The following is a 13,766-nucleotide window of genomic DNA, read 5'->3' on the forward strand; positions in this document are numbered from 1 at the left end:
CACGCGTTAAAAAGCGCGGCGGCGCACGAGGCCATCAACACTTCCAGAGGAAAGTGTGCCCTTGGCCACCTGCGGCTCCATTCCTCGATGCTGCGCGTGCTTTGGCTTGCTCCGAAGTGTGCTGCCTGCGTTGTTTTGGAGTACCTTGGTGAGTGGGGCTATAATAACCGCCCCCACCCCCGCTTCCCTGGCAAGAGTCCCTGGGATTCCTGCCCCTCCTGCCGTGCAAGCTCTGTGTATTACACGAGGACGGGGAACAGTGGGTCGCTGCCGTGACATTCACAACAAACACGAGAACTACGTGTTCGTGCAAATCGTGCATTTGCACAACTGTGGTGCATAGTGTTGTATTTTTATTACTTTGTTAAGGGTTGTTTATTTGACAATAAAGTGAGCATAATAAACCGAACATTATTCTGGAATGGCAAAATCCCCCATTTCCAAAACCAAACTTCCACCACGATTTATGAAAGCAAAAAGTAATTAATATTCATCGAGCATGGCACTAGGGGGAACCCATCGGGCCAAAGCAGACATTCTCCCTGGCTGTGTCACTTTCTTCTTTCTGACTCATTGGGTCTCTGAAATGGACCCGGGTTTCCGAAGCCTTACATGGTATGTTGCAAGTAAAACACTTTTGTGTGCCTGTCACTCTCCTTCTCTTTTCCGCCTCCCCTCTCTCTCCCTCTCCCTCCACCCCCCCCCCCCCCCACACCCCCCGCACCCCCACACACCCCTCCCTCCTCCTCCCGTCTCTCTTACAAGCCGCAGCAGTTCCAACAAGAGGTTGCTCCTTCAATGAAAAGCCTGCCTGGAGGCGTCCCATTACAAGGGAGCGAGGGGAACACGGGGCTGAGAGCTGCTCTATAAAAACCCCACAGGAGCTGCCGGGCTCACCACAGATTGCCTTAACATCAAGCAGCACCACTGCCTCTCTCCCCTCACCCACCCCTTGCACGTGCACACCTTCCACGGGAAGGCAGCCGACCCAGCGTGTGCAGACTGAAGGACAGAAGCCAAGCGGGCACTTGATCCCTTCCCATGACACATGTATGATGGAGCTGTTTAACAATAGGATCTGAGGCGCTTCCCAGGGCAGGTAAGTCAGTGATCCCTGCATTTAAGAAGAAACACGTTGCGCACTTCATTACTCTAAATGGGGATTGTCATGTTTTTGCAATTACAATACATCTCAACGGGGGACACGTCCGGGGTAGGAGATAACAATCACTTTAATTGGGCTGTGTGGAGGATGAGCGGTGGTCTCAGGGAGCAATGTTTGAGGGTGTGGGGAAGGTAGAGGAGCAAAGGTGCTTGGGTGAGCCATCACCCCAGGGTGGTCCAGAGTACTCCCCATCACTACTGCCAGTAACGTGTGAACCCGGGGTCACTGGCGGTGGCGGCGCGAGGTTACCTGCTCATTAATATTTCACAGACCGGTGCTGCGAGATGATCCCTCCCGGCTAACGTTTCATGCACTCTGAACAATTATGCATGCATTGTGTTCCACTGACCCTGTGCCCCCTGCCCCCGACCATCATCTCCCCCACAGGACATCAAGGTTTGGGGCGCCGCCTGCTGCTTGCAATGCCTGCCCTTCCACTTCTTGCCTTTTTTGTCACAGGATGGCATTCGTTCTGTTCACTTTTGTGCAGCTCCTGTTTTAGTTTAAGCTTGAAAGTGGAAGGTGGGGTGGGGTTGTTTTTTGGTGGTGGAGAAAGGCTAGGGGCGTGGAGGCATTGGAGGGTAGGGGTAGGGTCATTGAAGGTCCCCTTTGCTAATGTCATTTCAAAAGCATCCGATTATTACTGACACAGACTCACTTTACACTGAGGGTGACAGCATCCAGGTGCGGACTATTGCCTGAATGAACCAAAGGCTGTCTGGAAACCCCAAGGGGGTCTCCCGAAATGCCACAGAGCAGAGTTCAGCTCAAGTGCTATTCTTCTAACTGGCACTAGCGTGGTTTTTCTAAGTAATAGTTTAGATCGTATCTGTGTGGGGGTGATTGTGCACACCAATAGTGAACAGTGGAATGCTCACCAGTGTGTGAGCAGGCACTCACTGAGAATCATGGGGGGGGGTGGTCATTGTGTCCACTCGGGTGCCCAGTATGCGAGCACACTCTCATGAAGGACACGCCTGAAGACATTCCATTGTGTGAGCATGTACTTATATTGCCACTGGAATTCATGAGGTGCACAACAAAGACCAGTGTGTGAGCAGACACTAGTGCAGAGCACCCACGCAGAAACCATGGATGTTCAGTGCGTGAAAACCCACTCATGAATGACATTGGTATGTTCAGTGCGTGAACACTTTTATGGTGCACACTAGGATGCACAGTGTGACATCTCATACTTAAGAAGGACGTTGGGATGTGCAGTGTGCAAATGTGCATACGTGTAAAATGCCTGCACAGTACAGTCTGTGGGAGCTCACAGGCAGCACACTGTAGTACACAGTGTGAGAGCAAACCAAACAAAAAGGACACTGAGGGTTTTCACTGGTGGTCTGAGCTCGCACTGAACAGGGAAATCGCATGTTCATTGTGTGATCATGACATGAAGGAAAGCATGGGGGATGCTCACTGTGTTGGCATGTACTGGCAGAGGAAACTTGAGCGGTCAGAATGAGTGATCATAAAGGGAGAAAGTTCTGTTGTCCAATGTGCAAGCACCCACACACTAGGGGCATCAGAATGTTCTGTGCACACAGAGAACACTACAGATTTGAGTGTGTGAGGGCATGGAGGACACTGCGGAGTCGAGTGTGTGAGGGCATGGAGGACACTGCAGAGTTGAGTGTGTGATGGCATGGAGGACACCGTGCTGGTTAGTGTTTGAAGGATCTGATGGTGCATTCTGGATGTTCAGTGAATGAGCACTGAGCACACACTGCATATCCTTGAATATTAAATGTGTTTGCAAGCACACATTCACGGAGAACAAATGGGATTTCAGTGTGTGAAAATCTCCTCATAGAGGAGTCCCCATGCCACCTGACTGACCAGGGTCCAACCCTCTTCTTCGACGGACTCCAGCAGTCAGAGTGTTGGCCAGGGGCTGTGGGCACACGCTTGGAATGGACCCCATCGTCACACCCAACACAGGTGCTCGGTTTGTTAATACATATACAAGTAGGGCTAGTGAGCGTGAAAGCACACGGGTAGGAGTGCTTTGTGGATGGGACCGCTCTTTGGGAGCCTTTAATGCCTGATTTGGGAGCACAGAGGATTTCACCAACAAAGGATGCTGAGCTGTTGAGTACACACTCACAAATTGCGTTGTCATTCAGGTCTTGTGAGCACCCACTCATGTATTACTCGAAGATGGTAAGCATGTGCAAGCAAATGTATATCGGAAAGGAGTGTGCTCGGAGAGTGAAAACTCCTATATGCACGCCTTGTTTATTCGACACTGTGAGCAAGGCATCATAAATGACCCCCGATGGCATAGTGCAAGCGCTCACACTCACGAGGGTAGCTGGAAACATACATATCTGAAGAATTGGCATATTTATTTTTATTTTTGTATTTTTTGGATTTGTAGAGCGCACTACAGCACACAGGCATCGAGGTGCTATGACATATGCTAGGAGCATGAGCATATATAACCATCCGGGTCAAAGGGCCCTTGCCCAGGAGCACACACTAAGAATGTAAGCTAGGATGATACCTGTGTGATATGATGGACAGCTGTTTGTGCATGCTTAAAATGCACCAAGGTGACACTTGCACAAATAGGCACAACATGAGCAACATTGGATGCCCAGTGCACACCCATGGGCAAACCATGGTCACTAGATGCATATGCACACATTTAAGAACGTGTGTGTGTATGTGTGCACGCATGTACACCATAGGAATGGGACATGTGTGAACAGTGATCAGCAATTTTGCATAACCCAAGTACACAAGTAGGTGTTGTGATTGTGGGTGTGAGCACACTCATGGAATACCGCAGCACACTAGGTTACCAGGCATGTGAGTGAGTGAGTGTGTAAGCACATACTTACACACATCCCACGGTTGCATGGAGTGCCCATACACGCTCTTGACTAACCCACAATTTTTTTTTAAATGTATTTTATTTATTTATTGCATTTATTTTTACGCCCAAACCCGTAGGTACCACGGCGTAGATTACAGAATACTTAGACTTGGTTGTTACATTACATCAATAAAGCGGTACGGTTTGCAAATGAATAAATAGTATTGGTCATTACATTTACAATGGTAGAGCAGTAGGGCTTACAGTTTGGATTTGTGTTACCCTTATGTCATTCACTGAAGTGTACATAGCAAATTTACAGGCAGACGAATTTGCTTACATTACAAAAAAGCAGGTAGAAAGGTAGGGAGCAGTGGGTCCATTGCAAGTGGTGATTATTAGAATGGACAAAGGTTGGGCATATGGTTAGTATTTGTCGAAAAGCCAGGTTTTGATGCATTTCTTGGAATTTGTTCAATGAGGGTCCATTAGTAATGTTGGCAGGGAGTGTTTTCCAGATTCTAGGTGCTGCTATAGGGAAGCTGGATCTGCCAGATCTAGAGTCCTTGAATTGTGGGATGAACAAATGTAGGTGGGCATTAGATCTAAGTGTTCTTGTGGTGTTTTTCTGGCTTAGGCTTTGGTTGAGGTAGCTGGGTGCAACACATTTATGGGTTAGTGTGAGAGTTTTTTGAATTAATCTTGCTTCTATGGGAAGCCAGTGTTCTTCTCTTCTATGTTGTGATCTCTTTTCTTTATGCCTAGTGCTGCTTTCAAAGCTTTATTTTGGATTAGTTGCATTTTATTAAGGTTTTGTCTTGAGGTGCCTAGTAGCAGTATGTTACAATAATCTATCATAGATAGTATAAGGGCTCTGGCTAGGGTAATACAATTTTGTTGTGTAAGAAATTGTCTACTTAGAGTAATAAGTTTGGCCGTGTAATCATGGGTGTAATTTTAGGGGTTGGGGGACAGGGGTGTTTGCCCCCCCCAACTTTCATGGCACCATTTTGTCCCCATTCATTTGGCTGGGACACCTTTTCTTCAGATGTCATGTTCCCCCCAACATTTCCAGCAAAGTTACTCCACTGTGTGTAAGCTGAGCTGGTTCTCTACAAATGCGCATGCACACTTATGGATTAGATAGGTGTGGCCGCTTTATGTACGCGCGTAACACACACACGCGCAACACACGCACACAGACACACCGACATCAACAAACTACTGAAGCTGCACATGTGCCCACACTCGTGCAGGAATAGCAGAGCGTTCCTCCTGCTCGTGGCCTGGGGTGCAGCTGGACATTATGGCAGTTTTATTTGCACAGCTGTGGGCTTCCTAGGAGGTTGCAGCAGTAAGAGCCCCACAATGTATACCTTAAATACTTTACAACTCGATCCGTCAGAAATACATTCAACGTGTGTGGCACCGGGAGGGAACTTGGTGCCAAAAAGTACATTGTCCTTGCCAATTCTTTTAGAATAATACCCCCTGGACTCGATCACGCGCGCGCGTGCGCGCAGAGGCTGATCTATATTTATTTTAATCAGTAGAATGTTTTTACAAGTGGATGTGCAGTACTTAAACAGAGGAGCCCACTGTATGGCCAGGCTGTGTTAACAAAGGAACATTTGTGTACAGTAGCAAGAATGACTTCCTTAAAACTGACACATCATGACGTACACGGGGCTACTGTCCAGGGGAGGTTCTTACACCAGTAGTTATTTCCAGGCTGTGGAAAGATGATCTCATAAAAAAAAAAGAAAAAAAAAAGTTTTGTAATCTACCAAGAATGACCGGAAGGGCTCAGGGAGGGAGGAAATGTGCCGTTTGTCGGACACTGTCTACGTTCATCCTGCAAAGCCCTATATAAGGCTCTCTCAGAAGCATCACACGCCCAGGGTTCAATGCATCACACCACCCCATGCCTCTCTCTGGTATCACTCACACAGGCTCCACACACTCAGGGTACAATGCATCACACCATCCCATGCCTCGTTCAATGCATCACGCCATCCCATGACTCTCTCTGGTATCACTCACACAGGCTCCACACACCCAGGGTTCAATTCATCACACCATCCACTGCCTCTCTCTGGTATCACTCACACAGACCCCACCCACTCAGAGCACACCAACAATGCTTCCATATGGCCTGCGGGGATTGCGGGGATACAACGAGGAATGTGCCTAGTTTGGAAACTATTTCCATGCAGGAGGACTCACCAGGAGACTGGACGCGGGGTCTTGCTAAGTCTGGAAATGATCTGGGGCAGGGCTATGGTAATGTCGGGAATGTTGGGACTCAGGGCTAGCTAGTCTTTTGGTTGTAGCCCCTGCGCTTCTATCGGGGGCTACAACCAAAAGACCCGGGGCTATAGCCCCCTCAAGCCCCCAGCAATGCCTCTGCGCATTCAAGACACCATGCTGCTATTCTGGTAGGATGACAGGTTTCTCAAGACTTCACATGTCTTAATTTAGCTTTAGTACTGTTTCCAGCCCAATAAAAATGGGCTTCTCTATGGAAAATGTGGCTGCATCCCTGGCGAGCCATTCAATGTGGCACACTATTTTACTAGAGGGTGGAATGCAGTACACATGTAGATAGTTACTCATCCTTTTGCGTTGCAGAGAGATGGTGTTGTATGTCTGTGTGTGCCATGTAGGAGATGTTTATAGCGCAAACCAATGAACACGTAGAGGAAGGGTTACATAGTCGAAGGGAGGAGGAACGGGAGTGGAGTGGGCTTCTTTGTGAGTAACCTGTCATCATCAGGCAGTCCAGTGTTCCTTGAAGAGCAGGGTCTTCAGTTACTTCCTGAAGTACTGGAAAGAGAAAGAGGGGGGAGCCTGGTGTTAGTAGGTAGGTGGTCCCGAGCATTGGAGCCTAGCAGGAGATGCTTGCCTTCTAGTCTTCTCCTTGCACTTCTTGGTGCTTTATCTGAAGTGCAAGTGGGGGACATAGGGGAGGGCTGATGCTTGTAGGTATGTGGTTCCTGAGCATTGGAGCCTAGCAGGAGATGCTTGCTTTCTAGTCTTCTCCTTGCACTTCTTGGTGCTTTATCTGAAGTGCAAGAGGGGGAGATATGGGAGGGCTGGTGCTTGTAGGTATGTGGTGCCTGAGCATTGGAGCCTAGCAGGAGATGCTTGCTTTCTAGTATTCACCTTCTTGCACTTCTTGGCTCTTAATCTGAAGTGCAATATTGAGCAAGGGGGTACCCTGATGTTTGTAGGTAGGTCGTTCCCGAGCATTGGAAGCAAGCAGGAGATGTTTGCTTTCTAGTCTTCTCCTTGCACTTCTTGGCTCTTTATCTAAAGTTCAGGAGGGGGTGGGGAGGGCTGATGCTTGTAGGTATGTGGTGCCTGAGCACTGGAGCCTAGCAGGAGATGCTTGCTTTCTAGTCTTCTCCTTGCACTTCTTGGCTCTTAATCTGAAGTGCAAGAGGGAACAAGGGGGTATAACCTGACCTTTGTAGGTTTGTGGTTCCCGAGCATTGCAGGCTAGCAGGAGAATGCTTGCTTTCTAGTCTCCTCCTTCTTGCACTCCTTGGCTCTCAATCTGAAGTGCCGGAGAGGAGGGTGGAAGGGGATCTGCCTAATGTTTGTAGGTGTGTGTTTTGCAAGTGTGAGAACATGACAGGAGACTGCTTGCTTTCCACTCTTCTTTCTTGCACTTACTGTTGCACAATCTGAAGAGCGGGCAGGGCAAGAGAACCAGTCTGCTGGTTCTAGGTGCATGGTTCCTGAGTGTGGCAGCTAGTTTTCCCCTTCTTGCACTTCATGGATTCCAATCTGGTTCTGCTTTGGCTCCTTGTCTTGTGCTGGGTTGGCCTCGTCAGATGGTGAGTTTCTCTGCCACTTTGGACAGTAGCATGATCATCATTAATTGGTAGGTGATTCGGGACATGAAGTGCACTGACAGCGTGGGCGATGTGGTTAAATGTCAACCGTACAGTAAGACAGACTGTGGCATGATGGACGGCTTGCAGTGGGGTCAGGGTTGTAGCCATGCCACCTGCAAGAAGGGCGTTTCTACAGGCTAGTAAGGAGATCAGCAGGGCTTGGTTGACTGTTCAGAAGTCTAAGGTGGGGAGGAATAATATTAAGATGTGACGCCATTGTCATCGTTTACTGGGTGAACTCCTTCTCTGTTTCACATAAAATGCCAAGACCAAACCTCGAGAATGGATGAGTTTTCTTCACTCTTGACACTGAGTTGCAGTGTAGTGATCTTAATGTTATGTTATGTTATTTAGCATTTATATAGCGCCTGGTATACCATTGGTATGGTCTGAAGGTGCTGGTAGGTTGAACTCCCTTGAGAACCGAAGTTCAGATCAGTAGAGAGAGTAGAGGGAGTCAACAGTGTGTGTGGGCACCCGGTATATGTGCAGCTGGTGCGGTATTCGTGTAATAGCTGCTTCTTAGCGGTAGGTGTGGTGGTTGAGAGATCAGGAGGCAAAATGGATGCCTGTTGCATCAGTAGGGTAAGAGGGATAATGTAGTAAGGGGACATTGTCCATTTCAAGAAGGCATGGGGCCTTGCCACCCCCATTATCATATTGCATGGAGACCCAGAAGATTGGAGGGATATAGGTTTATGTTTAACATGTGAAACAGAAAAACCCTTTTGGGTCATAATGGCCAGAGCACCACAGGGAGGGGTCCTCTGCACTGAGGTCATACAACTACTTCCTAAAAATGTCAAGACATTGAATGGAGCACAATGTGTACCATTTAACCAGTCCACACCAAACCAGTCATGGCCGGAAGTGGTAAATGGCCCAGCACTTTCTAGGAATTAATCCTCTGGTGATTGTCACCAATAAATATTGATACTATGGCAAGAAGAACACTTTGGGGAAGCCATTTCCTGGCGATTTTAATAGAGGAAAATACTTGAGAGTGATCATCCACTCTACCCACTCTTACCAGCCCTTTATTAAGGGGTGGCAAGGAACTAGGCTCTGTCTCTTGAACTAAAGAGAGGGTTGGTTGTCTTTGTGGAAATTCCAATGACACAATGGCAGGTGCGGCCCCTGTGACCCTTTTACAGGCAATTTAACAACCATTGACCAATAAAAGACATAACAAGATAGATACTAAAATTCGCAAAAGCGACAGGCATACTGCATGGGTGCATAACCCAAACACTCTACAGGCCCATCCCTCGTGCACCTGAATATCCTAGCTCTACTGTACAACCCATTCCTAGTCAAGTCGTTGTGTCTTTTCATCTTCCCTTTTATTTCATCTTTATTTCCCCATCAGTCCGGGCTGTATTAATGCCTTCCTACATGTTATATTGGGCCAGCCAGTCCCAAGATTGATGGATTTGCCATGGAGCTTGCCCACTCTCACTATGACACAACTGCTTCACATGGCACCCAGAAGGGGAATGCTTGCCCCTTGCAACTCCATAAAGCAGTGGGATGGCTCAATGGGCTAATGGGAGCGATAGGCATATCTTTAACCAAGAGGGCATGATTTCGAGAGTAAGGGGAGTCTACTCACACAAGAGCCCTCTGTGTTTGGGAGATCCCGAGTCTCGTCACCTGCCGGGGTGGGGGTTCTTTGGGGGGCAGCCTATCAGTGACATCTTGCTTGCTTCATTCCTCAGCCTGATGGAATCCTTGTAGGTGGCCCTGCGCTGTGGCGGGCGAGATGCACCCGGGGAAACCACCTCATCCCTAAGCATGACAGCAGTAACCCAGATAGCGATATATTGGATACGCAGGTCAGAGGTCACCCCAGCAAATGTCAATGCAGCAGAGCCAGTCCACAGAACGCCTTGTCAAGGCCTAGAAGTGAGACATAAGGTCAACGGATGAGCCTATAATAGGACGGGGAGAAGACCATCATTTAAGCCCCCTGTTCTCCGAATAGAGAATGCTAAGTTGCGCCCCCTCCCCTATCATTAAACGCATGCCGCGGAACCTGCGGCGGGCGCTTCGCCGAGGCGTTCCTTCATTCTTCTTTTGTTATTTGCCTGCACTCAGGGGGTCAGACTTCATAAATGGTGGCCAGTTGTTTGCTTTTCTCTCGCCCTTGGATGGAATTTCCAGCCCTGAGTCCCGTAAAGCCTTTGTTCATCGGAACTGTCACCAAAGCACAACAGCAGGCTGGTATTCTATGCAGAGGAGTGAGTATGTGTGACAATCAGCCTTGTAAAGTGTGGACAGCGGTATTTAGGTTTGCTGGATGTCTATCAAGGGCGCCGGAAACCGCCGCCCACTGATTCGGATTGGGCCACGTTCCGTGCAGCGCTTAAAGCTGAAGTAAGAGCACTTCTAAGCCCATTTGATCAGATAAGGGCATTGAGGTACGGCTACCCACGGGGACGTGCCCAGGTTCCCTCACTGTTGTGAAGTTGAGATGCCAGGACTACAGCTCATGTCACCTTCTTTCGTAATCCACAATTTAGGCCCTACACATGTGGTGTAGTCCCAGAATCCTGCGCCAGTTTATGGTGAATTCCGCGGGCTTCTCTCCAAACTTTGCTCCTGTCTGAACAAAAGGCTATCATTGTTTCAGTGAAGTTTAGACATGCGTTGACTTCCCCGGGTTAAAGGGAGCCCTGCAGAGCGAACATTTAAGCACCTGATAGAAGGAAAGGAGGCCAAGGTGGGAGCGGCTCCTGTAATTGGTGCCGCACTGACTATCCTGGGCCCGACAGAGGTGCAGAGCCAACACCGTCCTAATATTATACTGTCGGTGGCTTAGCCAGCCGAACGATTGCGAAGGGTCTGAAGCCTTTCCAAATTGAACAGTTGCAGGCAGAAAGCAGCCCTCTCCAATGACTCTCAGCCAATGGCAGAGGGGCGGGACAACGAGAGCCTGTCAAATCTCTCACCTATGACAAAAGAGTGTTTACACAATCTTTACTAGGTAACAGCAACACATGTACAGTGGCAGAGAATAAAAGCCTGCCGGGGCAATAGCAACATGCACTCGCATGATGAAGCCAGAGACTTAACTGCTCGGCTCAGCTTTAAGATGGCTCACACCTTGCAGTAATCAACATCGCCTTATGAAATACTCTGCATTGGAGTGAAATGTGGATGCAATGCCCAATGGAAGGAATAATAAATAATGGAAGGGACAAAAGCCGAAGACCAGGGATTGGTGTGTGTTTGTGTGGGTTTGTTTTGCGACTCCAAGGTTTGAAACACAATAAGACAGACTGATCGGCTAATTTACCTAATGCAGTGATCTTGTGTAACCTGAAGGCCTCACATCTAGTTCCTTGTAAAATACTGAGAGGTTTGCTTGCTGTGACCTCACAACCCCTCAAGAATATGCCCTTTTTGATTCTCAGCATAAGCAATTCTCATCTACGCTGGCCCCAATGCTTCACTTCTGATTCCCAGCATAAGCAACTCGCATCTACGCTGGCCCCAATGCTTCACTTCTGATTCTCAGCATAAGCAACCCTCATCTACGCTGGCCCCTATGCTTCACTTCTGATTCCCACCATAAGCAACCCTCATCTACGCTGGCCCCTATGCTTCACTTCTGATTCCCACCATAAGCAACCCTCATCTACGCTGGCCCCTATGCTTCACTTCTGATTCCCAGCATAAGCAGCTCTCATCTACGCTGCCCCTATTCGTCACTTCTGATTCCCAGCATAAGCAACTCTCATCTACGCTGGCCCCTATGCTCCACTTCTTTAGTCAGTATTTCGTGAAACAAAGAGACAGCTTATGTATACTAATCCGAAGTGCTGACGCCTGCAGGCAGCCCATGTAACCGTGCAGCGCTTCAACTACACAGGCTGCGTGAGGTGTTGGTGTCACTGGGGCTAGTCAGAGATGGGCCACGGCAGGGCCCTGACGCCCCTTTCTGGAAGCTGCCAGCTCGGCCCTGGCTAGCCCCGACCCACTTAAAGCCGTGCATCTACACCACATCCAGATGCTGTAAAAGGTGGGGCCCAACTTACTGGTGGCTTCTTAGATGAACGATGTGACTTGCTGCTTGGCGACTTCCAGAAAAATGAAGGCAACTAATAAACGTTACGCTCATTCACAAACATTTAAAATAAGAATTGCAGTTATCATGAAATACATGGACAACAGAATTACCTGGACGTACTTACGGGGGGGGGGGGTGAGGGTCGGTAAGGGGGCATTTTCAAATTCAATCTCTGAAACGGATCTTTGTATATTAAAATAAACACAGCACCTGCACCGGGTGGGTGCTGCCGGTAGCTGTGTGTGTTGGCCCTTTAACGAATCAGTGGCCGCTGGCTCGCTTTTTGTGTGCCGCCTAATGATGTAGATTCAACAGCATGCATTTTGAAAGCCATTGCGAGGGCCAGGCCCAAACTGAAAGTGTGCTTTCACAGTCTTTGGCTCCCCAGGGCCACAGGCGATTGATTGATTGTTAAACTTTGCAACACAGATAGTCTAATTTACCGAAGCTATCAAGTCTCGCCATGCTCATGCTATATTTGCTGTGAGGGTATTCCTTTGTAAATTTAGCATCCATTGTGTTCCTCCCTAATATGAAGTTCATAGCTTTTTAAAGCTGACGGTGGTAAATTGTTAGGATGGATAGCTTTGAGGGTGAGGAGGGAGGAGTTGAAGTGATGGATGGGACATTCCAAAGTGGCTGTAGGTAGAGGACCTGATGCTTTGGTTGGTAGATTCCCAGAGCAGGTCAAGTGGAGGGGGCAGCACTCACCCATCACTGTCCTCGGACATCCTCTTCGACACCTACTGAGATCATCTTCCCCCACACCCAAGAGGAGTCTGCCACCACTCTGCACCCACAAAGATGCCACTCACTCCCCACTCCCGATCAAGACCACCCAATCCCGCTCCCAGTGATAGACCTAGGACCGCAAGGCATGCATTCTCCAGACTTGGCTAAAGTCTTTTAGTAATCAGGCTGATTACCTCTGATAATTCATCTCTGCATTGGGTCCGGGCTTCTCCCTGATGATTCCCAGATGCAGCCAAAAGAGAAATACACAGCAGGAGTAACACAAAGCATTGCCTGTTCTGTTAACACCATCTCATTGATGCAAACAAGGCTGTCACATGGAGCAGTCACTCATCAATAATGCTTTCTTTTTTGTGCTTTATTGCAGGTCCATCCGGATTACATTAAAGGGTGGTTTTTTAACACTTGTATTTCCCTGATGGTTATATCTTATTTTGTGGCAAGTATTTCCCATAGGTGTGCAACATCAACACACTGCAATCCAGTGGCTAAACCCTAAATTCTTCAAACAAAGCCCCAGCAAAAAGAAGTACTCTGCATGCCCCAATTACTGGTACTCTCCAAGATACAGAAATAGTGTGATGCCAAATGGCATCGCTGCACAGCAATAAAGGCTTTGAGCACAGATAGCAGGTGTTATCCTGTGTAGGGTTCTACAATAATTGTCCCAGATGAGCAAAGTGCTCCATGCCCCCGATGGATACTCTCTGTGGAATGCCACTCTACGAGTAGAAGCTTGTGCCTAAAGATTCATAAATTGAAGCCAGTGACCTCACTTTATCACGCCTTCATGACTTTGAATAATATCAACATCTATTTTCTACAATGCAGAATAACATCATGTAATAATACCCTTCTACAGCTCCAAAGATTGTGGCACTTGTCCAGTGTCTTCCGTCCTCCATGTGTCCTGTATTTTTTCAGCCCTCTGCTCTGTTGTGTTCTCCCAGCATCTGGTTAAAAATGACCTTGTTTTCATGTCCATTGAAAGCGTTCAATTTTAAAGACAATAAAAATGAACCTATTGGTGGGTCAGATCATGTGATT

At 48.1% G+C, this 13,766-nt stretch overlaps 1 protein-coding gene across 5 annotated transcripts in view; it reads left to right on the forward strand.

The window, feature by feature from the left end:
* Window positions 1-783: 783 nt before the first annotated feature.
* The window catches only part of TNC (tenascin C), a 156,465-nt gene continuing 143,482 nt past the window's right edge, over window positions 784-13,766 (forward strand). For 2 of the 5 annotated variants that reach the window (XM_069609673.1, XM_069609672.1), the window contains exon 1: window positions 839-1,099. The gene's annotated coding sequence lies outside the window, so the exon portion shown is untranslated. Of the gene's footprint in view, window positions 1,100-13,766 lie in introns of all 5 variants that reach the window. The other 3 variants (XM_069609670.1, XM_069609671.1, XM_069609674.1) reach the window with 3 other exon arrangements.

The sequence above is a fragment of the Ambystoma mexicanum genome, chromosome 8, assembly GCF_040938575.1.
Source record: "Ambystoma mexicanum isolate Mex_15411 chromosome 8, UKY_AmexF1_1, whole genome shotgun sequence".
NCBI classification, from domain to species: Eukaryota; Metazoa; Chordata; class Amphibia; order Caudata; family Ambystomatidae; genus Ambystoma; species Ambystoma mexicanum.